General features: G+C 38.7%; 1 pseudogene; it reads left to right on the top strand.

The window, feature by feature from the left end:
• The first annotated feature begins 583 nt into the window (after positions 1 to 583).
• LOC114046421 lies at positions 584 to 25,362 on the top strand (annotated as a pseudogene).
• Positions 25,363 to 26,208: the final 846 nt, after the last annotated feature.

The raw sequence follows: 26,208 nt of genomic DNA, 5'->3' as shown, positions 1-26,208 counted from the left end.
AAATTGGTGACCCATGTATGGTATATACTTTCAATTAGCCAAGCATGTCATTTAGCAGAACACCCCATTCCTCCAACAATAACAGAGGACTTATTGTATCATCTGCACATTTCATTAAAATATCCCCCAAATGTTCTTTTTCCATTTTTGTTTTAGTGTTCATGGATAAAGCTTCTTCCAGGACTCCCATGAGTTTATAATTAAGAGAGTGAGATCAGGATTTTCACACTTTCTGAAAACACTCTCACAGATTAACTCCTTGACTTCAAGCCTCAAGTTGGCTTTCCTAGTGAAAGGTGCTACTCTACAAGAGTCAAGCCTGATGCAAAGGCGACAGGGGAGAGGAAGGAGTCAGGCTGGAGCACTGGTGTGTTTTTCAGTGCGAGATACCAAGACCACATGGCCTGTACTTTCACCCCTCATATAATTTCTGCCCCTTTGCTGATTGCTGACCCTGGGAGTGTTAAACAAGAACTTCTCTTTCTTGTGGCTCCTGCAGCAAACACACAATTAAAACACAGGTGTGTTTGTTTCATTGTAGTCCTTGCCATGGAAATAACCATGATGTGACCCATGCACAATAATGGAACCTCACTGTGTCATTGGGAAAGAGGCGGAAGGAACTCTGAAGGGAAACAGAGCACAGAGTGTGCTGGGAAGCATTTCAAGAGCTAAAGGGGGAGGATTAGGTAAGTCCAGCAAAGGGTGCCTGGGGAGAGAGCCATGTAAAACAGATGAGCTAACCAAGCAGCAACTGACAATATAATCACGTTTCATTATGATCTGCACAAGAGCATGGAAAGTAGGCGCATGGTCAGTCAATCAGTTAATCATTCGAGAAGCATGTATTAAGTACCTACTAGGTACTTATTACCAGGCACTAGCTTCTAAGCCCTGAGAATAAGGCAAAAGACAGACATACATCCCCCCCCACACTCTCAAGGAGCTCACAGTCTAGTGGGGGAGAACACATGCAAACAACTATGTTAATGCCTCTTTTTGTATTCCCAGCACTTAGCACAGTGCCTGGCACAGAGTAAGGGATTAATAAATATTTATTGAATGAATGAAACTATATATCTATATATATATATGTATATATATATCTATATCTATACACATACATATATACATATACATATATGTATATATGATAAATTGGAGATTATTAACATTAAGGAGGATTGAAAAAAGCTTCTTGTAGAAGATGGGGTTTTGGTTGGTTGAAGGAAGCTAGGAAAGCCGAGGGAGAGAGAGAGAGAGAGAGAGAGAGAGAGAGAGAGAGTATCCAAGCATAGGGGCAAGTCTGCCAGTAAGGATAGTTGGGACAGAGCTTCTGGAATTCAAAATTTTCTACTTGTCCTCTATCACGTAGATAATTGACTAGTGGGTAATTGAGAGTTCATATTTAATAAATACTTACCTGGAATCATAAAATCATAGCTAGTTGAGCTGAGAAAGACCTCAATTTGTAGTATCCAATCTATTGAATAAAGTTCAATACGCAACCTTGTATCACCTTTTGAATCAGGTGACAACACCAGGCCCAGAAAGAAGGTAACCGTAAAGACACCCTGGATTCCTCCAGTCTCCCTTCTCTGGGGAAAGATTTCCCTTTGCTTAGTAGCCAGTGGAATGTCCTCAGAACTGGACCGTTGTTTGTTTGGGTGCATCTCTACAGTAGGGACCAAATTCCAGCCTTGCTTGTGAGAAGATGAAAGACAAATTTGATCACTCTGGAAATCTGGATATGATGAGGCTTCTCTAGCCAACAAAGTACACATATAATCTGAATGCATTTAACCCCTTCTGGCGGCTGACTCAGGCTGGCAAAGTCTGGCAAACAGGGTCAGGGTTTATAGGTATTCTGTAGTAGGACTAGAATGATTGTTATATCGGAAGTTTTTTGTTTGTTTGTTTTTAGAAACATTAATTAAAGTAAAAAATATCCTAGGGCTTTTTGACTTCTTTGCCTTGTCTTAGTTTAATAGGGTACAAAGTAATATAGAGATGAGGAGTCAGAAGTTTAAAAAGGTTAAATGAATTGCCCAGAGTCATATCACTAGTAAATAATAGAATCAGGAGGAATTCAGGAACTGAGATACCTATTCTGAGATGACAGAAATCATTCGGGAGAAAAATCCTAAGGCCTAGAATTTGAAGCTAAAAGGGACCTTAGAGATTGTCTAGTTCCACCTACTCATTTTATGGAGGAGTAAACTGAAGCCCAGAAAGGTGACTAGTCCAAGGTCACATAGGCAATGGGTGTTGTGGAAGGACCACTGGACTTGAGTTTTGTATTCCTGTCCCTAAGACTCAGTCTCCTCATCTATAAAATGGGAACTATGATCCTTGTGTGACGTAATTAAGGGAATTAGGTGAGGACCTTGTCAACCTCTACAAAAACATGAGTTGTTCTTTTTAAGGAGAATATTTGGGATTCAAACCCAAGTCCTCCAACTCCAAATCTAGTGTCCTTTCTTCTTCTCGTTATTCGGTAGTGCCTGAGTCTTCCCGACCCCATCTGGGGTTTTCTGGGCAAAGACACTTGAGTGGTTTGCCATTTCCTTCTCCAGCTCATTTTATGGATGAGAAAACTGAGGCAAACAAGGTTAAATAACTTGCCCAGGATCACACAGCTAGTTAGTGTCTAAGGCTGGATTTGCACTCAGGTCTTCCTGACTCCAGGCCTGGTACTCTATTCACTGTGCCACCTAGCTGCCCAAGTGTCCTTTCTACCACACCACTAACCAGCTTCAGATGCACCTTTCACACAGTCAATATGCATGTCTTTTACTAAGAGTAATGCCAGTGATTAGCAGGAAGAGCAGTTAAAGTGTGTACAAAGATTCAATTGAGTTATTTGCTCCCCAAAGGGGTTGCTTTTTCCAAAGCTTGAGGCTCTCCCCTACCCCTGCTGCCTTCATTCATCCATGTAGCAATGTAAAATTGTTTCCCTCACATTTGTTTGATAGGTTGCATATCAATCCCTTCAGACTTTGCGGTTGTATTCCTTGTTCTTTCCTTGTAAAGCATAACCCTGGCGCTCTGGATGGCATTCTCTTGCCTTCTGCAATTGTGCTAATAAGAGACATTTAGGCACTGCTCCTTCCCCAGATACAGAATTAATGAAGCACAAATGCCTGTTATCCAAGATTGGGTGGTTTTGACAAGTGATGGAGTTGATCACAAATGCAAGGTTGTGTTGGAGAGACCCTCTGCTTTGGGGATGTGGGAGGTGAATCAGCACTGCATTTGAAAAATAAACAGACAAGTTTGATGAGCTCAAATTCATGGCAGAGCTCCTTAATATTTCCTGAGGTCCTAATCAAAGAAGCATCTTAACTGGTCCCAGAGGGAAATAGAGGATGAAAGGAGCTGACGTTGATGCCCACTCTACCTTGCTTTCTTGCAACTTTTTTTTTTCTCCCTCTTTCCTTTTGTCTGTTACTAAAAATATCTTGGCAGGTAAGAATTAGCATCAGGGTGTTCTTTAGTCATAAACAAAAACCCACTGCAAATTATATAAGTCCATTTAAAAATTTTAACATCTATTAAATTAAAATCAAGGAAATTGACATCGATGGGATGAAAGAAGATACAGCACCTCTAGCTTATGCCAACTAAAAATAAGAATTATTAATGAAGCTCAGCTTTCTTCTGCTGTGCACATTAATTATTTATGATAATAATACTCCACACTGCCATATTAAAGAATTTTCTTCACCCAGCTTCCCAGAAAACTCACATCTTCTAAAAAAACCTCAACATGTTAAGCCTACAAAAGAATGCATTCCTCTCAGTATATTTATTATACTGGAAGATGAATATAGTCTTGGGTTATTAAACTGGAATGAAAAACACATCTTATTAGAACTTACATGGTGATTTTTATTCTCACTAGTTTCATATAAACTTAATGATGCAGACTGCATTTTTATGCTCATCTATTTTAAAATGGTGCCTGGAGCAAAAAAAAAAAAAAGGCTTCCATTAATGCCAGTTTGGTGTTTCAAATACAATTTGATGTAATTTACTTCAAATCTATGTGAACAGAGAAAGAGAGTGCTGAGTGCATTTTCAAGCTTCAGATGTGGGTTAGCTCATGGCAGTAATTTGTTAAAACACAAGTTTTCTGCAAAAAGTCTAAATTGCTTTTGGTTGTGCAAGGAAAAAAAAAGGAGACTCCTGTCTCCTCACCAAGTTGGTTTTTAGGAGGCAGGGAGCATTAATGACAAAATATCAATTTCAGGTCTAGTTCAGTTTTTAATATTTATAAACTGCATGTGGATCAAGACTAATTTCACATAGTTCCATGTGTGATTAAGTGTACAAAAATATGTTCATACATCCAGAGGTTGCATTACTAATAATACGCACACGAAAACATGCAAATTTAGTGAGGCTGAGTCTTTGTGTGTTTTAGAGCTTGGGGAAAGAGTGTCCGTAAGGAAAACACATTTTAAAACATGCCCAGAGATTTTTAAGGAAAAAAATTATATTTTCTTAACTAATCCTTGCCAACCTTGCCTCTGAGAACCTGAAACACCTTCCCCTAAAGGCTGCTTCTAGAAACAAATTAAACCCAATTTCATTATGGGGGCTCAGAAAGGGAAGGAATTCACTGCATGACAAGATCCATTTTTGTTTTGCTGTTGGATTTGCTTATTCGCAGGCTTTCCTCTCTTCTTTGTGGATTCCAGGTTCATCTTCATGTTAGGGGCTAAGCCTTTATATGATGGAAATGTTCACAAAGGCACCTTGAAGCATCTACAATGTTCTAGAATTACTCTACCAATGCAACTCTCTAATAGGATTACAAGGCTACTAATTTAAAGGATCTAATCTCTCTCTTAGAGCATTCCAAAAACAAATAGCTAAACTGGTTGCTGAAATCTACCTTGTCTCCTGTTGGAAATCAATAAAAACAAAAAACAGTTATTTTCTTTGGGCAGTAAGATGCTCCTTCCACCACAGGGAAAGGTGGAGTAGACAGTTTAAGGGTTTCAATTCTGTTTTCTTGATGGGTTTGTACTCAGCAGTGGGATTCCTCCTTATGCCAAATTATGAAGACTTGAATAGTCTACAATTGCCCAGAATGTTCTAAGCACAGAGAGAAGGAAACATCAGCCAACTCTTGAATTCTTTACTGCCCTGCAGCAGCTGAAGGGATGTGCAAATAAGGGAAAGGGGCAGGATCAGGAGAGCCTGGAAATGCTGGCAGGAGGGGGTTCTGATTTTAGATGCACTGCTGTGTCTGAACTACAAGAAGATGGAAATGATGAGAGAAAAAAAACCCAGAAAACATGATGCAGGCATACTCTCTGGCTTCTCCCCCAGAACATCTGAGGCCCAGCTCTATTGTGTTTTTCTCATACAAGTCAGTACAAGTAAAATCCAGTGCTATATAGAAGGGATAGCAAGTGTGAACTCTGCAACAAATGAGGCTGGGGAACCTACCTTTAAACGGTAGTTAGGGTTGGAGAGGAGTACCACTTCCGAGGCAGTGAGATGGCACAATGGCTAGAGAGCTGGCCTTGGAGGCAGGAAGACCTGAGTTCAAATTTAGCCTCAGACACTTACTAGCTGTATGACCCTGGTCAAGTCACTTAAAAAGCTCTGTTTCCTTCAATTTCCTCAAGTGTAAAACAGATAACAGCATCTAACTTCTCAGGGTTGATGTGATAATATTTGTAAAGTGCCTAGCATATAGTAGGTACTACACAAGCATTTATTCTCTTCTCAGCTGTCCATAAGTAAAGACATGGGATGGAAACAATTAGAGGTATGTGGCAGAGGAGAAAGGAGAATGAACTTCTTTCATAGGGACAGTAATAACCAAGACATTTTTCTATTTTTCTATAGCTACCAAAGTCCATACACCATTACTAAAAAGAACTAGTGTCATATTTTCAAATATGAAAAGTGGAAATTATGCCAAAAGCCAAAGAAACTTAAAGGACTCATGAAAAAATTGTTGACCATATTTTTTTTAAAGTTTGCATGATGAAACACTGTAACAGAGAACCTTTCTGAATATATTCATAATATGTGTATGTGCATGTGTATATGTATATGTATACGTATATGTATATAGTGATGTAGATATAAGGAGGGGAAGCATAGAAAAATGAATAGAAAGCTGGGTTCCAGTACCACCTCTGGCATTTACTGACTGGGTGACCCTGGACAAGTCAATTAACCTCTTAGTGATCTATAAGTTACAGAGAAGGTGCTTACCTGCATTGGTAAAGAGAGTTTCCTTATTTATACAAATAAAATCACAGGTCAACTCCCTATGTCCTGTGTGTGTGTGTGTGTGTGTGTGTGTGTGTGTGTGTGTGTGTGTGTGTGTGTGAGATATCACAAGGACTGATTCATACAGTTGTCAATCTTTTCTTCCCCATAAAGTGAAATTAACACAACATGAATTTTTCAAGATTTTTCATTGGAAAACCAAGTCTACATATAAAACCGCATACAACAAATGGCCTATAAAGCAGAAGTAGGCCTTGGGACCTACACCTTATTCATCCAGCCCTGAAAAGAGCACAAGATTTGGGATGGAATGCAAACTCTGCAATGCACTATGAGGCAGCTAGGCAGTGCAGTGGAGAGAATGCTGGGACAGGACCCAAGTTCAAATATGGCCTCAGATATTTACTAGCTGTGTGACTCAAGCAAGTCACTTAACCTTGTCTCAGTTTCCTTATCTATAAAATGGGCATAATAATAGCACTTACTTCTCAGGGTTGTTGTGAGGATCAAATGAGATAATTGTTGTAAAGGGCCTGGCTCTCAGTAGACACTATTTAAACATTAGCTCTTATTACTATTTGTGCAACCTTGTGGAAGTCATTTGACTATTCTGTCCTTGAAATATCAAAATCACAGATTCTCAGAATTAGTAGGGATCTAAGAAACCATCTACTTTGATCCTTACTTGTACAAGAAATTTCTCTGTAACTAACCCAGACTTTCCTTGAAGGCCTCAAGTAAGAGTAACCCAAATTGTTGGAAAGATTTCCTTACATGAAGCCCATATTTGCCCAACACTTCACACTGAACAAATCTAATCTCTCTTCATTGTAACTGCCCTTTAAATGGCAATTTTCTCATTTGTTAAATGAGAAGTTTGTAATAACTTACTTTCCAACTCTAAAGCCTAGATTCCTGTGACTTTTTTTCATTACTGACTACTAATGGTGGCTCCTGAGAGGAAGCATGGTGCAGTGGATGGAGATCTACCTGGGAACTGGAAGGATCGAGGTTTAAGTCTTTTCTCCGCTATGTACTAGATGTATGACTCCAGGCAAGTAATTTAACCATCTTATGCCCCAAGTACTCTCTAGCTTTGCGAATGAAGGCAAGTCATTTAATACGTTTGCCTCAATTTTCTCAACTACAAAACTACGCTGTTTCAGAAAAATTTGTGATTTACATTGGAAAAGAGTGTTTCCTCATTGGGATTTCCATATGCTAATGAAATTAAAGGTCTGGTCCCCAAAAGGAAGGCAAAAACTTGTAAAATACTATTTTCTTGAATAATGATTACGTATTTAGAACATAACTTCAGAAAGATCACAACTTTTTCTTGGATTCGAGGATTTGTATGTCTATGCTTCCACCAAATATGTACTGTTCATTTTTTTTTTGTTCTATAATGTTTTTCTTTTCTGTCTTGCACAATTTTTTTTCTTCTACTGATAGTCCACATATAAAGAAGTTTTCTCACTGAGGATTCCCCATAATTAATGAAATTACCAATTCAGTCCTAGACAAACACATACGAGCTTACCACTCACAAAACAGTCTACAATACAAATTTAGAAATAGCCCCAAATTCCTTCATGTATTAGGTCATATGATTAGAGATGGAACTGTGGAACAAAATTGGGTCTTGGCATGGCCCTTTGTTGGTGTACCTTGAGAAGTATAATCTGTGTCTATAAACAAAGACAAAGGCTTCTGAAACAGCCATCCAGAATATATTTTTTCCTTGTTGCAACTAAATGTCTGTATTTCCTTCGTATTTCCTTGTTAATCTACTTTGTGCTATGACTACAGATAAATTCTTGTCTTTGAGACTGTCCTGTGCCATTAGGTCAGCATTATCTGCCATTTACCCTGCATGTGACAATAGCAAAAGAATGTGAAGAAGTAACATCTCTGTGAAGTATTGTTGAGAAAAGAAAAATCCATTTAGATTCATCAAAACATCTACTATAGAAAGGAGAATGAAAGAAAGATTCATGAAAACTATTCCTATAGCTTCATTTTTCCCAAGTAAAGATGACTTTGAAGTTCTAGGTTTAAGGGCTTATTTTTTATGGCTGGAGAGAGATGACCACCTATTCTATCCTTTCTTCACAATGTAGTGACACATGTTTTGTAAACAGATCATTAAGTGGTAAGTCCCTAATAGGCAAAAGTCACAGATCTAAGAGTTGGTAGGGACCACAGTAGTTATCTCATCCAACCTATACACAAAAGAATCCTCACTAAGGAAAGGGAGAAGATAAGCTTCACACAAAACTAGATATCCTCACACACTCAAATGCATCTGTGATCTTGATTCAGAAGTTCCTTCCAGCCCAGCAATACATCACGCCCCATAGATGTCTGCCTATCCTCTATGATTCTCAGTTATATCTTCCCAAATACTGACTATGGAGGTCCACCCAATGTGCTGATAGCCTTCCCCTGACATTGAAAGGGTACAGCTAGACCCCTTCAGCTATCTACCTGTCATTCTTCACTCTCTCCACATGAGCAGCCTGGCTTCTTTTTTTTTTTTAATTCTATTTATTTTATTTTGAATTTATGAAATTAAACAAGCATTTCCATAACATAGTATAATAAAAAGGATGATTGCATATGAAACTGCAAATCTATTATAAATAATTTGCTATTCCTTTTAAATATATGATTGTACCGGCCACGCCGACCTTGTGCCGGCCGCGCCATACACTCTCCTCCTATAAGGAGCAGACTGCCAGAGTCATACTTACTTACCAGTCTTCGGTGCCTACCCGGATACACACACAGAGACGACCCATCAGGAGGCTGCCAACACCCGAGCTTTATTCAGAGGCCATCACAGCAAGGCCGAGCAGGAAGGCCACAGCAACAGAGCAGGAGCAAAGAGAGAGCGCTCCCGACCACGACCGTTGCTCAGAACCTACTAAGCCCCTCCTCCTCAGCCCGCCTACTAGTCAATGATTGTAGGGTCAGATACTGGAAGGGGCTGTCTGAGTTTAGCGCACCAAGGGAGAGGGAGTGACGCAGGAGGCTAGGACCGGATACAGGAAGGAGGCGTCTGGGATTAGTGCATGGACAAAGAGTACGTGACCTAGGAAGTCAGGCCCAGATACCGGGAGGAGGCGTCTGGGGTCAGTGCTACACAAAGGGACCCAGGAAGTCAGGAAGGTCACAGGAAGGAGGCGTCTGGGGTTGACGTTGCATATAGGGAGGGGACTAAGCAAAGGGAACTCGTCCTCTGCCATCCCACTCCCACGTGGCACCGCCCCTTGCCTCAGGAGCACATGCTCTGGCTACTTCCTTGCACCCAGCTTATCTCACATAGCACTGCCCACTGCCTCAGGGCTTCTCCGTATCCAGCCCATCCCAGTTCACCACAACTCTGCCTACCACAGCCCCTGCCTTGACTTCCAAATACCCAGATCTTACCCCGATCTTGCCACAATGCTCACTTGGCAGTAGCCAACATCAGACAGTCCCTCACATATGATAATGTAACTTTTTTTCTTTCCTCTGTCCCTTATTCTAGAGATGGGTACCATTAGACACAAATATGTATATATGTAAAAATCTTTCTATATATACTTCTATTTATCAGGCAGTTTTCAAATAAGAAAGCAAAACAATTTATAGTCATATGAAAAAATGCTCTGAATCATTATTGATTAGAGAAATGCAAATTAAAACAACCTTGAGATATCATTTTACATCTATCAGATTGGCAGCTTGACTTCTTGGCAGCTAGGTAGCCCAGTGGCTAAAGTCCTAGACTCGAACCAAGAAGACTTGAGTTAGAATCCTACCTCAGACTCTTACTAGCTGTATGAATCTGGACAAGTCATTTAACCTTTATGAACTTCTATTTCCCCGTCTGTAATATGAGGATAGTAATAGCACCTACTGCACAGGATTGTTTTGAGGACTGACTAAGCTAAAAATATGCAAAAAAAAAGTTCTTTACAAACTTTAAAACTCTAAATAGATGTTAGTATTATTATTATCTTCTCTTCTTGTCAAACAATTCTTTGATGACATCCTTTCCTTTCTCTCTTCTTTGGAGTTCAGCAAAAGTATCCTAGACACAATCTAAACCATGTACTAGATGAATTCAACAGCTGATGAAGAATTATCCATATCCCCTCCTAGCACTGACAGATAGTACTGTGTGTATGTGTTGAACTGAATGTTTGACATTGACTAGCCACAATTCCAGAAGATCCACAATGAAACATTCTCTTTACCTCCATTCCTTACAGAGAGACAATGGACTCTGGGTGCAGATTGGGACATAATTTTTTGGACATGGTCAATACAGGAATGAATCTTACTTGACTATGAGTGTTTCTTACAATGATTTTGTTTTTCTTTTTTTTTCTTCAAGGCAGGGAGTAGAGGGAAGTAGGACAGAAAGAAAAATAGATTTTTGTTCATTAAAAATGATATTAAATTGAAAATATAATGCAACAAATCATTCAAAGAGAATTGAAATGATTGCTGAATCTTTCTAAGACTCAGTTTCCTCTTCTCTAAAATGGGAGCATTTGCACTATTTAAGTCACAGGAGCTGTTTGGAGGAAAGAGTTGTAGAAACCTTAAGCCTCTACACACGCAAACAAACAAATGTGAATTCTTGTTGTTTTGTTGTTACTGCTATATCTTTGTCGCAGGAGCTCTACCAAATTGAATTGTACCCAGCAAATGTCTCCAAGCCTATGACCAAGCCTGCATGACATCTCCCTCCTTCAGAAGATTGGGGTCAAGGAGTAAGAAATTGCATTCACCATTGCAGAACATTAGCACTTAATGGTGGGGAAAATTAGACTGAAAGCAAAAATGAGAAAATTCCTAAAGATGAAGTCTATTACACTTCAGATATGAATCCCCAAAAGAGAAGTGGGAGGACTCTTTCTGGAGACATAGAAACCTATCTTTTCCACCCATAATTTCTGTGACCAAGTTAACTGCCAGTCTGGGGGATGAGAAACACCTTGTAAATGTAGGGTGTAGATTAAACAAGGAGATCTTTGGAATTTGTATTGATGGGAGAGTTAGGTTTGAGGAGAAAGGCCTAGGCCAAGGGTAGGGAACCTGCCACCTTGGGGCCACATGTGGCCCTCTAGCCCCTCAATTGGATTCAGACAAAGGGCCGCACTTGAGGACTTACAGGGCCACATGTGGCTTTGAGGTGGTAAATTCCTCACCCCTGGCCTAGAAAACAGATGCTTACAATGTTGCCAAGAAGAGAAGCAATCTCTGCCCAATACTTTATTTTTTGTTTTGTTTTCGGCAATTGGGGTTAAGTGACTTGCCCAGGTTCACACAGTATCAAGTGTTTGGTGTGAGGTCATATTTGAACTCAGGTCCTCCTGACTTCAGGGCCAGTGCTCTATCTACTGCGCCACCTAGCTGCCCCTGCCCAATACTTTAAAACTGCTGAAGATGCATGGCCTTGCTTAGTGAACATGAGACTGCCTTGCTGTCTTTCTGACAGTGGGGAAGAGCAGGTGCAACAAAGGGGCGGCCTAACGTTTGTAGAGTTTGTAAAACTTTTAAGGTTTCATTTGATCACTCCTCACAATAAATGACCCTGTGAGGGAGGTGCTCTTATTATCTCTATTTTAAAGGCAAGGAAGCTGGGGCCAAAAGAATTTAAGTGACTTGCTCAGGTTCACACAACCAGCAAGCATCTAAGGTAGAATTTGAACCCAGGTCTTTCTAACTCCCAAACCAGATTAAAATGTAATTGGGCAACATTGAACAAAATAAAGATACAAGAGAATATAGAAAATGTTAATATGTGGTTTTTTTTTAAATCAATGTATGGCCCCCAGGGATCCTTATGGACTGTTTTGTGACCCCTATTTCTATTTGAGTTTGACACTGCTGTCTTACATCACAATGCCTCTCTGTGGACATGGCTTCAACCATACCTTCTTCTCTAGGCTCGATTTGTGAGGTGGTGGTCTGAAGATACATTGCAATCCAGAGTCATAGAAAAGAAATTTTCTGTTTGTGAAGTTGATCGGTCTACCCGGAGGTCAAACGCAGGATCTTGTTGTCTCTATTACCAGGCCCTGACCATACAATAGGCATATGAACTGAGTATGTATTTGTTTACATGTGGTCTCCCCAACTAGATTGTAAGCTCCTTGAGGGCAAGGACTGTCCTTTTCCTCTTTTTGTATCCTCAGCAACGATTAGCTCAGTGCCTGACACACAATAGGTGCTTAATAAATGTTTATTGATTGATTATTGAATGATTAAGCATATGAATTCTGTGTGCATGTACATATGTTCCTAAATCTTATTTACCTATATTTTCTCCAATTAAATAATTAGAAAAGTACTAAGAAAGTTATTCAGTCCTGTGCAATGTAACCCCCTCACCACTGTGCATGCACATAAATAAATCACTAACCTTTCCTATTGATTATTAGTAAGAATTTCCATAGTACCTGTACACAACATTTGCAAAGGGCTTCATCGGTTTTCATTATTTATCCATAACAACAGACTACCCTTCTATAAAGAACAGATTCAAAGATTTGAACTGATCAAGTACTAAATACATCGCTGTATAACTCCATGGTAAGACAGGAGATCCCTTTTTTGTCTTGGGGATTAAAAAACAGATCTAGGGAATTTCAAATGGGAGTCAGACAGGGAAGGGAAAAGAAGAAGGAAAGTGTTTGGGAGAATTTCAAATGGAGCCATTGGGGAAAGGCTGCCAAAATACTCTGGATCCATCATGAAGCTGAGAAACCCATTCTCTGCTGCCATGTTATTGTCACATATGTTTTATGTGATGTGCTAAAGATGTGCTTCTAAATAACCTTTCAGAATGCATCAACTGCATCTGTCTATAACAGGGGTTCTTGACCCTTTTTATTGTTGTTTTAGGTTCCTTTTGCAGTCTAGTAAAGTCAATGGACCCCTTCCCAGGATCATGTTTTTAAATAATTGAAGGAAATGATAAATTTCAGTTAGTGGTTAATACAAATGAAAAAGTAATTTTTTCCTTATCCAAATTCATGGAACCCCTAATATCTAAGAATTCTTGGTCTATGGTAATGGTCGTAGATATTAGGTTCCTCCACAGATCATGTAATCCAGTACCCTGCCTTCAGACAAGCAGGTCTTACATTTACTGTTTTATAGAATTGGAATCCAGTCGTAAGGCAGCCAAAAAACCTAATATCGTCTTGGGCTGCATTAATAGAGCCGCAGTATCTAGAACATGTGAGATGATAGTACCTTTGCACTATGTCCTGGTCAGGGCTCATCTGTAGCATTGCACTCAGTTCTCAGTACTACATTTTAGAAAGGACTTTGGTGAAAAGGAAAGGATCTGGAAAAAAAGGCAATCAGGAAAGTGAAAAGGCTGGCAATCATGGCAGGATTCATTGAAGGAACTAGAGGAGAGAAGACAGGAGAGACGTGATAGGTGTCATAAAAGGGCTGTCACACAGAAGAGGGATTAGCTTTATTCTGTTTAGGTGCAGAGGGAAATGGGTAGAAGAACCTCATTTGGGCTTGGTGTCAGGAAAAACTCCCTAACAATTAGAACTTCAAAAAATTAAATGGATCAGTGGATAAAGCACCAGGTTTGGAGTCAGGAAGACTCACTATTGTGAGTTCAAATCTGACCTCAGACACTTAATAACTGTGTGACCTTGAGCAAGTCACTTAACCATATAATGAGCTGGAGAAGTAAATGACAAGCCATTCCAGGATCTTTGCCAAGAAAACTCCAAATGAGGTCACAAAGAGTCAGACGTGATTATTGAAAACAACCGAACAATGACAGGCTCGCAAAGATAAAAATAGAAACTATCATTTACATAGTTTTTAAGTTTGCAAAGTACTTTATATACATTATCTAATTTAATATTCACAGCAATCCTAGTGATATAGGGAATACAGGTATTGCTATCCCCATTTTGAACTGGGGAAACTGAGATTCAGAGAGATTAGATGACTAACCCATGATCACACAAGTATTCGGTGGTAGAGGCGGGATCTGAGTTCCTTTCAACCTCTGACATTCTGTGATTCTGCAATTAGACGACAATCATTTGATGCTGTCTTGCTAGAGTGGGGATTGCCAAACACAAAATCTTGGGGCTATTATTGAGTATACTGAAGCCCTTTCATTATTACTAAAAAGTAAAGGAATTTTTAAATGGCTTTTTTCCATTCCCCTGGCTACTGAACAAGATGCTAAAAGGATCTCATCATGTCTGTTACTTCTTTAGAAGTGATAGATATAGTTGATGCCTTCAAGATTCCAAAGTTGGTTTTTTTTTTTACAGCCTGGTGACTAGTCCACCTTAGAGGATCACTTGGTGTGAACTGATCATTTCAGCCAAATCAGACAAGGCCAACCTATATGGAAGCCTAAGAGATCTCACCACCAAAAAATCCCCTGTATTTCCCCCCCTAACAGTTGGAGAAAGATGCCACATGAATCTCTGGTTTTAATGAGGTAAACAGATAGATAGAAGGATAGATAAATAAATAGATAATGTTAACAGATATCTCTATCTTTAATGAACTATATATATATTTATATACATACAGGCATGCATATGTATGTACATGGATGAATATACATATGCATAGATACATGTATATACCTCTGTCTTCCTAGCCATCTTTCCTCAGTACCCTCTTCATATATACTTTATTCTTTGTTGGTACTTCTCCCCCGTGTCTTCTTCCTCAGACCACTAGCCCCATGGTTTATACTCAGTTGGTTTTTTTTCCATGCTTTTATAGAAGAATTAGAGGTTTCAATAAATAGTTTATATCTCTATGTATGTATATGTACATATAGGTATATTCAGCATATGGAATGCTAATGAAATGGCTGAAAGGCTTCAAACCTCCTGGTATATGTTGGGAAATAAGGACAATCTCCCACTTAGGAATGAAGTTTTGAGTAGGTTCTAGAAGAAATTGATGGCAAGCTAGAGCATTTTGAATTTTTTATCTATATATGCATTCCCCTTTTCTCTTGATAACTCAAAGTGTCTTTTCCTCAATTTTCATTACCCCCCAAGATGGGAAAAGGAGATATCAATTGAATCAAAGTTACAAGGATTGAGATACTACTAAATAACATAAAATCAGAGAGTCTGTCATTGGTCAAAGCACAGTATAAATGCCTTGAAAGCAGGAAACTGTTTCATTTGTATCCTTACGATTCCCAGCACTGAGCACTGTGCCTAACACATAGTAGGGGCTAGGTAAATGCATGATGATTGACTGACAAATCCTGAATTCCTGGTTTTCCACATGTCCTTGCTACCATTGAATGTAGAGATGGAGAGATAAACTGCTAACCTGAGGGTGTGGTCACATAAGTTCAGAATATGGATGCTGCCTTCACTCTGCTCTGTTGTTGCTGTGAGTTAGTAAAAGACTAGTTGCTGTCAAATTCTCTAATTTGAGACTCATCTTACAACGAAGTATATATGCTGATGAAAAGCTGCTTTTGTAGCAGAGAGACTGCTAATTGTTTGATTATACAGGTCTTCACATTAATGAAGCACTATTCCATGGATTTGGAGCATGGCGTGCAACCAAATTACCACCCCAGCACTCAAGCTGTGAAATCTGATTATTCATTAGCCAGTCAGTGAGTGGTACAAACATCTTTTCTTTTTTCAAACCATCACATGAGAATGACTGCTGAGTGGTTTTTTTTTTTTTTATTTCTTTAAGAATATGAGTTTGGATTTGTTTTGTGTAGGGGGATGGAAGGCAAGGAGGACAACAGTGTTACAACAAGAATTGTCTACTCACTTTGATGATGAGTAGTGATGAGTGCGTTCTGAGAAATAGGCTATTGTATGAGTGGACTTTTCTTGTGAAACTGGGCCCTGGGCATCTCATTCAGCTTCCAATTTAGCTCTATCTTGGGCCTCCCTTGAGCATCGCACCAATGGGCAAATGTGACTCACTGAATGGACTGGGATTCAACTGGATTCGGTCTAATTGATGAGAGTTAGTACAAGGCAAGTGATAGCATTGAAAGTAGCTCACACTACATCTGTTTCTGTAAGGAAAACTTGGGTAATTACTGTAGAGTATAATCACTGGGTTAAGAATGCCAAGTCATCCCAGTGTTCTTTTTTTTAAGGGGAAAAATGATCATATTATTTAAACTTTTAAAAAAATCACATATGCCCTCTCTATCTAAAGCAAAGGCTGAAGGGGATTTAGTGGGACAGATTTAAAGAGCCTCCTTCTCGGACATTTCTATGCCCACATCAAAAATCAAAGGAAGAATCCTCGCTACAATCATTCTATTTATAAAGGCTAGCAGCATCAGGTTTCTTACTCAGATGCTAGGAATCCCTTCTTCTACACCAAGGAAAGGTACTGACATATTTGGTAAATGGGATTATCTCTTATGAGATTATACACAAAGTGATTAAGATGTGAATTGACTCCCTCTTGGAGAGGCAAAGAGATTCCTGAAACAGCAGAAACCAAAGTGGATGAAGTGGAAGGAGGGGTTCCTCAAAGAAAGTTGGGCATCTATATTTTGAACCCAACACTAAGATGGTGGTAGGGTGGCAAGGGTGAGTTATTTTTGCTATGATGAACTCATCTATTAAGATGAGTTCACCACTGATCCAACCATGGCTATAGAAGACCTCGAATAACAGAAAATTTAGTAGCTCCTTTCCTCTCCCATGAAACATGTCTAGTGTCTGGTATCTTATATCTTATATACCCCAATACAAACAGCCCACTGGCCACCAAAGAAAATATCGAATAAGATGATTTGCTAATATTGAGTCATTTAAAGTTAGTACTGGAAGGAACCTTAGGAATCATCTACTCTTAGGATGATAGGCTTTAAAGCATAAAAGTATCAAAGATAATCTAGTCCAACTCCTTCATTTTACATATGAGGAATTTAAGGACTGGAGAGTTGAAGTGACTTATTGGGAAATGATCACAAGAGCCATGACTGTCATTCAGTTCCACCAACACCTGAAATAAGGAAGGTCACAGGATAAGAAGGAGGTACAAGAAGTGGGGCCAGGGGAACATTCGAGAAGAGAAGCCAAGTATAAAGACAGAAAGGTGAGCCCACTGGTAGGCAGATACCCCAAGTAGGTTAATAAAAACAAAAGCCCTATATATAACAAAATATTTACAAGTGCAAAAGAAATAGAAATAAAGTTGATGCCCACCGACTGAGGAATGGCTAAATTAATTGTGGTACATGAATATAAAGGAATATTACTGTGCTCTAAGAAACAATGAGGGCAGCTAGGTGGCACAATGGATAGAGTGCTGGCTCTGGAGTTAAGTACATGAATTCAAGTTCAACCTCAGTTACTTACTAGCTATGTGACCATGGGCAAGTCACTTAATCCTGTTTGCCTCATCTGTAAAATGAGCTGGAAAGGGAAATGACAAACCACTCCCGTATCTTTGCCAAGAAAACCCCAGATGGGGTCATGAAGAGTCAGACACAACTGAAATGACTGGACAACAAGAAGAAGAAACAACAAATATGTTAAATACAAAGAAGCATGGAAAGACATAAAACAGAGGGAAATATGCAAGCAGAACCAAAAAAACAAAATTCACAATAACTGCAATGATGTGAATGGAAAGAAAAAGAACAACAAAACACTTGAACCTGAATGTTATGGAAATTGCAATGACCAAGGTTGGCCTGGAAGAAAAGATAGAAGTCACTGTCCTTCCTTCTATGAAGATGTGGAGACTATGGGCGTCAATCACTGCTGATGTCAGGATTTTCTATGTCTTGATTGGTTTTGCTGAACTGTTTTTCCCCATTTTTAAAATTCTTTGTTATAAAGGATGGCTCTCTGAGAGGGAGAGGGGTATGTGAGAAATGAAAATAATCTAAAAACAATAATATCAGTAAAAATGTATTTTTTAAAGAAAAGACTGGTAAGTTAAGCATTACCTGTTTTGAAAAGTCTTTTTTTAAAAAGAGGGGAAGGGAAGGATTTTCGTTCCATTTCAGGAACTTCTTTTGTGCTACTACAGAATGTGGTACCTCTATATTAAATCTTTCACCTATCTGCTCAGGTATATATGATCCCAGGATCCAAATTTGAGTCCTAGTTCTCCCACTTACAGGTAAGTTCCTGAAGGTTAGAGACTATGTGTTATTCATCTTTTAATTCTCTCTACTAACTAATTGCACAAACTTCAAGAATACATGATTTCATTGGCGAGCATGCACTCCATTGATGCAATTCACTACCCCTCTATGACTTAGCAGACTGTTTCATTGGAATCTGTGGTTCAAAAACTTCCACACCTACCTGGTGGCCAACTTTCTGGTGATTAGTCTCTCTAGACTTCTCTGGTCTGGTTCTTTGATAGCCCACAGACAGCCTATACTTTAAAGCCTTTTCGATTTCATAGAATTACCAGAAATATAGATGTGGAATACTGAATATGCTAAATTTAGTTGATGTGTTTGTTAATCTTCCTGACTTCATTTTTTTTCTTTTTTTCTTTTTCCTTTTTTGTTATAAAGTAGGGATTTCCATTGAGAGATCGAGTAGTGACATTTTGGAAAATGAAGGTAATTTAAAAACAAAAGATATCAATATATGTTTTGAAAAATAATTTAAGTTGCCAGAGGACAGGGGCCATGTGTTTCACATCTTAGGTATGTCAATGCACATTTGTGAGTCTTTTGTGTTTTAAATATTTCTTTTACGGTAGAAGAAATAACCACCTGTCTAACACCTGATACTTGGGTAGCTAGGTGGTACAGTGGAGAGAGTGCTGGACCTAGAGTCAGGATGACTCATCTTCCTGAGTTCAAGTCTGGCCTCAGACACTATCTGTGTGATACTGGGAAAGTCACTTAACCCTGTTTGCCTCAGTTTCCCCAGGTGCGGTGGAGCATTTAGAGTTTAGTCAGTCACTACATCCCAGCCATCACTAATCATCTTGCCTTTTGTCCTGCCATTGGACTTTGGTGACTCTGGAAGAGGGAGTAAGGCTGACAATTTTGTACAACTCGGTCTCACTTAAATCCAAGTTACCTACTAGTCAAGATATTACCCCATGATGTCATTGGTCCTCTTCAAAAACAAAGGACAAACAACTGCAACTCCCTAGGTTTGAGTCCTTGCTCTGCCACTTAATAACTGTGTGAAAGTTACTTATCAACTCTCAACCTCAGTTTCTTCATCTACAAAATGGAAATAATATTTCTACTACTTACCTCACAAGGCTGTTATGAGAAAAATGCTTTGTGAATTACAAAAGTATTACTATTATTTATTACTTTGAGATATCCTACAATGTCAATATGGTGTACATATGGCTGCCCTACCATACCACACTTTCTAGGACTTAGATCAAGGGTAATTTTACAAGGTTTCGGTTCTAGCCACTTGCTTTAAAAGTATTCATGGAACAGAAAACCTTAATATACACTCGATAAGCATGAGAATGGAAAGACTTTCCCCTCCTTAACTGGTAGCATGTTGTACTGGAAAGCATGCTTTGAAAAGTCAGAAGATCTGAGTTTGAATTCTAGCACTACTACATAATAACTGTGTGACCTTCAACAAGTTACTTAAACCTCTCTGTGGTTCATCTAATTTCTTCCTAATATGAAATCTTACTAGATCAGTGGTGTCAAACTCAAATAAAAACAATCTATGGTCATAAGGATCCCTTCAGCTGCATAGTGACTTAGTTTTAAAATGTAATATTATCTATATTTTACTGTATTTTTATTTATTTTGTTAGACATTTCCCCATTATACTTTAATCTGGTTCCTCAGCACTCAAGGTCATGGGCTGCGTGTTTAACACTTCAATACTGAATGACCACTAAGGGCCCTTCCATCTCTACATCTATGATCTCATGACCTACTTCACCATGTCTCTTTCATGCCATCAAAATGTTGATTGTCTTCAATACTAAGTGCTAGTTAATAATATAATTGTGTCATAGATTTAGAAGTGAAAAGAACCTCAGTATTATCTATTCTCATCCCCTTATTCGACAGCTTAGGAGATTAACGCATAGAATGCTCAATTATTTACCTTGTTGTTTGTCTATTTTCAAAAGAGGACCAACAACATTGTAGGTGATATCTTGACTTGTGGGTGAATTGGATTTAAATGAGGTAGTTACACAAAGTCTTCAGCCTCTGTCTGTCTTCTAGCCATCAAAGTCCAGTGGCAAGACAAAAGTCAAGATAACTGGCAATGGCTCCAGTTGCAGTGGATGATCTTGGCATCTTCCATGCCCGACCAAGCTCTAAGTGATCCATAGCACTTGCTTTAGACACCTTCATGGCAGTTGGAACTAATAGTTCTCATCTGCCCATTCTACCAGGGGAAATCTTCACATGCTTGGGGTAGACATCCCCCTACCTCACTGATGGGTTTATGGCCCATCAATTACCATCAACCTGGTTTAGCCCATCTACCCGGAGGCTTTACCAGGTGTGGCCACTGCTTATGCTACAGTTTCTTGGAGCCATAAGTAAGGGTTGAATGAAAGGTGGACACCAAATACAGATAAGCAGCCCTGAAAAGGGCTCAGCAGCTTTCATACCAGAGGTGCCAGTCCTCCGAAACACCCCATAAACCCCAAAGTCATAAAACAACTAATTGGCAGAAATGGGACATTAACTCAAGCTCTGTGACTCCAAATCTGGCATTTCCTTTTCTGGAACACACTGTACTCCAGTGAGTACCCCCACACCCTTTTCTTTTTTTTTTCCTTATTTTTTAATTGTTAATAATGCTACTACATTTTTACTAAAATGGGTATCATGTATACCTTGAGGAACATTTTTTCTAAATCTATTCTTAATTATAGAATATAAGCTTTCTTTTATTTTTCCTGTAAATTAAATGACATATATTTTTCAATGAAAATTTACTTTCTCTCCCTCTTACCTCTTCCCACAAACCCACTTTTAAAAGCTCTCTTTTGCCACCTGAGTATTGGTACCTTATGTACTGCTAAAAAAAAAGTCTATCAATCAATTGATCTAGCTATTATATACCAAGTACCTGTTAGGTCCTGGAGTTACAAAATTAGAAAAAAGAAGCCTTCAAGGAGCTTATATTTTACCATAAGATACAATATGTATATGTATATATATATAAATATATAGAGAAAATATTAATAAATACAGATTAAGATTGGGTGAGCCACTGGGAGGAAAGCCTGCTGTACAGCCATGTTGGTCTGGTAGAGAGCTTACAGGAACCCAAATAAAGAAATGTCTCAAAATCCTGGAACTATTTTAAAAAAAAAAGACAGTGCTGAAGGATATGTTGACATTAAACACTTGAGGAAACGCAGCACTATCGGTGAAGTTTCCCGTCACAGGCAAAAGCATTTCAGTTAGCTAGATATTGGAAAAGGCTCTACAGAGCTTATTAAAGGAAATACTCCACTGGAAGTAGCCTTAAAAAATCACTTACCAGACTTGAAGTTTAATTAACCTCTAATTGCTTAGTGTTTGGCCAAGATCTGCCACCAAAATACAGAAAGCCAAGGAATGTGCAATAGCTGTGATGAAAATATTTTATTCAAACAAATTGCTTTGATTTCCTATGCTTATTCTTAAAAACTACCCCCCAATCTGTGTTTCAGTAAGAGTCTCATACACGTACCAAGAAATTATGAAATCTTCATACTCAGCTTCTGATGAATGAAATTGAATGTGCATCTAGTAGAAATCAGTCAAAAATAACAAATTTGGGATCAAAGACTATTAGATCTAGATTAGAGCTTAGAGATTATCCAACCCCTCATTTAGCAAAGGGGAAAATGAAGCATAGATCTATTAAGGAATTAAGAACCTTGTTCAAGGGCAGAGCCAGGACTAGAACCCATATGATACACGTGGTCCAGTGCGTGTGTGTGTGTGTGTGCATATGTGTGTGCACACACATGTGTGTATATGTGTGTGTGCGAACACCTGTTCATGTTTTCTTTCTACATTTTGATACTTTAAAAAGCTAGGGGGGCAGCTAGGTGGCGCAGTGGATAGAGTACCGGCCCTGAAGTCAGGAGGACCTGAGTTCAAATACAGCCTCAGACCAAACACTTGACATGTACTAGCTGTGGGACCCTGAGCAAGTCACTTAACCCCAACTGCCTTTAAAAAAAAAAAAAAAGAAAGAAAGAAAGAAAAAAAAGCTATGGTTTTATCAGTATTGGTAAAATGGAAAGAGAATTGCATCTGGAATAAGAGAAACTGATATTTGTTAACTATGTGACTTTGAGCAAGTTACTTAACCTTTCTGCCAAACTAAAAATGAGGGCGTTGGAACTGATGGCCTCTAAGGTTCATTTCTGCTCCATATTATGGTTATATGATTCCTTCTACCACCATAATAATCATAATAGTGATAACAACAACAAAGTGACAATAATACTATTAAGTAGCATTTATACTACTGTATATATAATATGTAATATATAATATCACATAATAATCCTAATATATAATGAAATGTGCTATATGTACAATATAATATAATACTATATATGGAAAATATAATACATAATACAATGTAATGATATATGTACAATACAATTTTCTAATACTAAATATACAATATATAATGCTATATAATAATGCTACATACAACTATAATAACATAATACTTTATATACAAATGCTATATACTATATAATACTATGCACATATAAATATAATATATACTACTATATGATACAATATTATAATGCTACATATGTAAAATATAACATGTAATATGATATAATACTACCATATATGCAAGATATAATGTATAATAATGCTTAGCACTCTAAGTCTTAGAAAGCACTATAAATATGTTATCTTATTTGAATATAGATGACAACTCTGTGATTATGACTTCCAAACAGCTGATATTTGACTGACCTGAATAGTGTTTTATCATATGAACTGCAGGAACTCTCACTGAGGAGTTGGTATGACTACTCTTTCTCCACAACCTCTTTTGCCTACATTGCCTTCTTTCTATTCATTCAACCACCACCCTAGTTCATGAGTTGTTATTTGCACTGCTGTAGTGTTCTCCTAATTGGTCTCCCTGCTTCCAGAATCATTCCTCTCCAAAAGATCTGCCACCCAACTTCCAAAATAATCTTCCTGAATTAAAGTAATGGCCATGTCACTCCTTTGTTGAAAAGTCTTTGGTGGCCCCCTTTTTGCCTCTTGGATAAAACACAGATCCCTTAGTTCGGTATTTCAAAACTTGTCATAATTTGGCTCTAATATATTTTTTCAGACTTTTTATATTTTACCCCTTGTAGTCTAGGTTCTAGTCAAACTGGCCAATTTGTTTCTCCCTGTGCTCAATCCCCCATCTCCCATGTTTATGTCATTGTGGAAGCTGTTCACTATGCCTAGGTGGTACCCACCCATCCCCATCAGAGTCTCCTTGAAAGCTACCCCAGGTTCAAAACATGTTGTGGGTGTGTGTCAACATCCACTCAAAAACTGAGCTCCATGAGTACCCTGCATTGTTGCTTTTGCCAGTCAACTAGAACACACAGTAATTAAAAGAAGATATTTAATTAAATAGGATAGAGTGATAAGTGACAAGAAATATTTCCCCTATAAATACACAGATGAATTCGCCATAGGAGAATATACAACCAATGGGAGAAGGGATGCATGTGGGAAACACATCAGGGAATACATGTGGTTGGGCAACTGAGTAGGGAAAAGATATGACCAAGACACACATATTCTCCTGTGCTAGGACAATACATGCTTCTCATGATGAAGAGCAACTAATATCTTCTGGTGATGTCATGTCTTGGGGCAAGCTGCTTTCTCTGTTAAACTGGGGTCCTCTGCTTCTGTTTTCTGTACTGCACTCTAGTAGATGCCTCTGCTGCCAGGCATCTTTGCTGAGATGCTACTCTCTCTAGAGTCTTCAGATCCTGTGCCTCAATTTGTTACCATCAGCTGGAGTGCAGCTTTTTGAAAGCCTCTCCATTCAGGGAGCTCTTTCATTCATTGCTCAGAGCTACATAGTCAAACACAGCCAGGTAGCTGCTGAAGACAGCAGAAAATCTCATGCCAGGATTATATGTCCTTTGAATTGCTTTCCTTCTTGGAGCAACTAAAGTGCTCCCTCTGGACCCACCAATGTCGTTTTTTAAGGTTTTGCTGTGATCACTGACAAACTGGCAGAAGACGTTCAGCAACTTTGACCGATACCACAACTTCCAAGAGATCTCAACACCCTGAAGCTTGTGGTCCCTGCTAGTCAGGGTAGCTCTCACAGGAAAAGGAGGATGCCAAATCAAGAAAATAAGAGAAAATATAGGGGTTCCAGTGCAGAGTATGTGGTAAAAAAAAAAAAACTCAGCTAAGCTATTGCTGGCTTACCATAATCCATCACTGAATGTGTCAAACAGATCTCTAGGGTCACACTGGAGAGCCTCTACCATTCTCTTCCAAAGTGCATCATCATCATGTATTGGCCTAAGCCATCCAGCTTTCCAGTCAGGTAATGTTCAGCACAGATAGATACAGGGTGAACTTTCCCCATGCCACCCCATCTATGTACCTCAACCTGACCTGGAGGGGCCAAGCTTAAGGCCTTCGCCATTCAAGGAGAGTATATCATTCACATCCAGATCTGACCAAGGTGCACCAATTGGGAATGAAACTGTAACACATCCCTAATGACACATGACAAGGCTAGGTATAATGGTATTGAATCTAGCTCTCCAGAGATGAAATGCTATTGAACAAATTTGGATGAATCTTCTCAGACTGCTTCTCAGGAGCTCACCATTATAAATGATTCCTTTTGATTGCATAATTGTGTTTGGGGGAGGGTCAAGGCTCCAAAATCAAGAGATTCTTGGGACTCCGATCAAAATTACCAAGCTAGCAGGATCTGTTGATAGACAAATGATCATCACTGATGTTTGGGGTTCAAATCAAAATGGAAAGTCTAGTGGAAGGATCTACTAATAGGCAGGTTGCCATCACTGGATCTGATGCCAGCATTGGCTTGACCCAGAATCTAATTAATGTCAGCATTTCCTCAGAGACAGGTGGCATGGTGAGCAGCTAGAACATGTTTGGGGAAGTTTTATGTTTTGGGGAGCTAGGATCATATTTTTTTCTGTTTTATGATTGAAATGTAAGAATGGAATATTAATGTATTTCAGATTAGTTTTATAATATCAGGAATATTTCCAAAGGGGAAAGAAATGAACCTTATGTGATTTGGTAATAAAATTGTCATACCTATGGTCATCAGTCCCTTTAAAACATGCAGAGACCATACTTAACATAACAGCAAACTATCAGTATAAAACTGTAGTACCAATAGCTCATAATGTCCCTGGTCACCTTACAAATCAACATGGACAAGCTTAAAGAGCCAAGGTAGCACCCTCCCTGGTTCCTTTATTCTACATCCCCACCTTTGTTATTTATCCTAACTACCTACAAAAACTGACCTACCTATACTTTCTTCCCCTTCATCTCTTAGAATCTCTAGGGCTTTTTTTTTCTAAGCTCATACACTACTTCCTACAGGAAGACTATCTTGACCCCATTGCCAGTTAGTGGTTAGTGGTCTTTCTCTCCTCAAATTATCTTCTATTTCCTAATCTATTAACATCTCAGGCAACTCTCTAAAACCATAAGTTATAAAGAAAACTCTTCACCTAAAGCTCCCTGTACTGATTAAACCATAGGCCTAGTTAAGTTTTTTAAAAATCTATTTATATGTTATAGCCCCCAGTAGATTGTAAACTCCTTGAAGGCAGGGACTATTTTTCATTTTAGCTTTTGTATACCTAATACCCAGAACATAGGAGCTATTTTAATAATGCTTGTTGACTTGAATTGTATTTTTTTGATAACTCCATAATGAATTGTCATGGATAGAAAATTCACCACAGTGTTTCCT

Source organism: Vombatus ursinus, unplaced genomic scaffold, assembly GCF_900497805.2.
Source record: "Vombatus ursinus unplaced genomic scaffold, bare-nosed wombat genome assembly UNPS02000577.1, whole genome shotgun sequence".
In the NCBI taxonomy this organism is placed as follows: domain Eukaryota; kingdom Metazoa; phylum Chordata; class Mammalia; order Diprotodontia; family Vombatidae; genus Vombatus; species Vombatus ursinus.
The sequence above is the reverse complement of the archived record's forward strand: the minus strand, read 5'-3'. Positions and strand labels throughout refer to the sequence as shown.